This window comes from Lontra canadensis, unplaced genomic scaffold (assembly GCF_010015895.1).
Source record: "Lontra canadensis isolate GAN:19392208 unplaced genomic scaffold, GSC_riverotter_1.0 scaffold130, whole genome shotgun sequence".
Lineage (NCBI taxonomy): Eukaryota > Metazoa > Chordata > Mammalia > Carnivora > Mustelidae > Lontra > Lontra canadensis.
In genome coordinates this window covers 1,977,961-1,980,655 of record NW_022631124.1, presented here as the reverse complement: position 1 = coordinate 1,980,655, position 2,695 = coordinate 1,977,961, and the positions used below count along the sequence as shown (strand labels likewise).

General features: G+C 37.1%; 1 non-coding gene across 1 annotated transcript; it reads right to left on the bottom strand.

The window, feature by feature from the left end:
• Positions 1-1,805: 1,805 nt before the first annotated feature.
• On the bottom strand, positions 1,806-1,955 carry LOC116857963. The gene has a single exon (XR_004380841.1). It is a non-coding gene; the product is annotated as a U12 minor spliceosomal RNA (small nuclear RNA).
• Between the last annotated feature and the right edge of the window lie 740 nt (positions 1,956-2,695).

Here is a 2,695-nt window from a genome sequence, read left to right as displayed (position 1 = left end):
CAATTCAATCCCAAGACCCTGGGATCATGACCTGAGCCAAAGGCAGAAACTTAACTGACTGAGCCACCCAGGCATCCCTGAGCACTGTTTTATCTGACTTTTTATATATTTCAATGTGCAACTTTCTAATTAGTTACCTAATTGCTTTCTGGATATTATATAATTTTTAATTTTTATTTCCTCTTTGACCAAATATTTATTAAAGAGAACTTTTATAAATTACTTTTTGTTGAGAAAAAGTCTCTTTTTCTAGATCTTTCATATTAAAATCATATTATACATTATTACTTAAATAATTTTATTTTTATCATCATTTTCTATGATAATATAAGGACAGTGTGTATGTGTGTGTTGGTGATATGAAGGTTCTTCTTATTCTTTTGTTGACATACTTTACATTATTAGAATATCTTATAACATGTTATTTTTATATTATATAGATTTTTTTTTACATGAACTAGAATAGGTGAATTGTGTTTTTGCCTATTCCTTTTTTCTTCTATCATCATCAATGCAATAGGATTAAGTGTTGCTTAATGTAAGACAAATTCGTTCACAAAAAATATTTTCCTCCTAAACAAGGAATAGATTACAAATAATAAACAACATTTCTAAGTCTAAATAGATCTCCTTCATGTAAATGACCCAGCAATGCAAGGCGACTATAACAAGTATGCCAGTCTTTGTTAAATTTATTGTCAAGCCTGTTGATCTCACTATCTGGTATCAAGACAAAATGATGACACAAGCACCATGTTTGGTCTTGTACTTATAGAAACCTAATTCATTCCTACAGTCAAGTCAATTAGAGCTGGAAGTGATGTTATAGCCTTCTAGTAGTCTTTCTAGTCTCATTTACAATGGAGGGACATAATGTCATATAACCAGTGGTAGTATTGTCAGGACTGGTCCAAAATGTTCCTCTTAAACACACACACACACACACACACACACACACACACACAAACAAAAAGCAAACAAAACAAAAATCTTCTCACTCTCTGGAGCAGTGTATTTGCATCACTGTTTGTTCTCTAGCCAGGTTACCATGAACCAACCCCTTCCAACCTTATCTCAGAAAATAGATTCTATCAAGAGCTCATACTGAGTGGACAACATATCATCTAACTCTACCCCTCAGGCCATCGCCTATTGAATCAGTGACTTTATAGGCTAGATTTGTAAAATGAGCTTGGGCAAAATAGATTCTTTCTCAGGAACTTGAAGTAAGAGATACAGAGAGAAGTTGAGGAAGAGCAGTGGGTACTGCAGTGAATACAAGCAAGATAGACATGCTCCAGAATCTTGATTGGTAGGTGGAGAAGAGACCAGGAAAGATGCACAATGAGAAATAAAGATGGGAAGACCCTAGCCACTGTGGCCATGAGACTGAGAGAGAAGTGAAAATAAATCAGCCTCTAGAGCCTCAGTTCCACACATTTGCAAGACCTGATGGTTCAGCTCTCTCTGGATTTTCATGAGACTGCTCTGAATGCTTGATCCTCTTCCTCTGTTTCTCAAGATACCTTAAATTGGTTTATTATTTTTCTTGCAATGAAATGAGCCCCATTGAGCCTTAGTATACTAAGCCAAAATAAACCAACAAGAGACATGTGCCACATTTCTAAGCCTTTCTCCAGTGGGGTGAGGAAGATTTTGAATCTCAAAAATATAATTTTTGCATTTGGTATAGGATTTTATTTTATTATTTATTTATTTATTTATTTTAGAACCAACAAAGCTTTATGAAACTTGCCGGCCAAGTCCCTCTGATCGATCTGCTTTTTCAATATTTAAATGAGGGATGGGCAGATCCCAGCACCCAGAAATCTCACAAAGTAGGCGGGTCACCTTAGGGTCAACCTTTACCCGCTCAAAAATTCGTCTCACATTAGCAGTGAGGATTCGAGCATCACCCCGAATCGTTATTTTCCTTTCTCCTAAGTTTAAGGCATTGGTGTAGGATTTTAAAGTAATATCAAAACTGCTTGGAGAAACATATGAAAGGTAAAACTCAAGGCATCTTTTATTACTGTTTTTTAGTAACCAGTCTATTTTACATAAGTATTTTGGCAATTCAGGCAGAATAACACTGGCATAAAATCCTCCCTGTTCCTTCCTGGATGTGCTTGATGTGTCTGACAGCTTAAACATGAAACCAGTTTCACTTCTGCTTGAGTGTATCTTCCAAAAAAACATTAAATTTACAGAGTCACCATTTTCTATGTTCTCTGATAGTAGATGGACATATCAAGAAGATGGCTTCTCATCAGGCTCCTGGTATAGTCAGTAAATAATCCCTGCTGGTATGAGATCTAAGGTTAAAACAGAGACTCTGGGCTAAGATGGTAACATAGGTGGCCCTTGAATTTACTTCTTCCCATGGGCTCACCAAACATCTGGCTACACTTGAAGTTGCCTCAGAGAAATCCAGATACTAGTTGAGTCACTCTGACACGTCGGACAGCCAAATGGTATCCATACCAAAATGTGTAAGAAAGGCTGAGATTCACTGTCACCATAAATCCCCCTATGCAATCAGGAGGGAACCCCTAATTCCCCATTTCTTCCTGAGAATGAAGGATTTGGGTGACATCTATCTAGTGCTACAACTACAAGGCTGTCACCCCAAGGAGAAGCCCCCAAATAACTTAGCTATGAAAGCCTGTGGAGCTTCCATTCAGAAGTCCTGAGG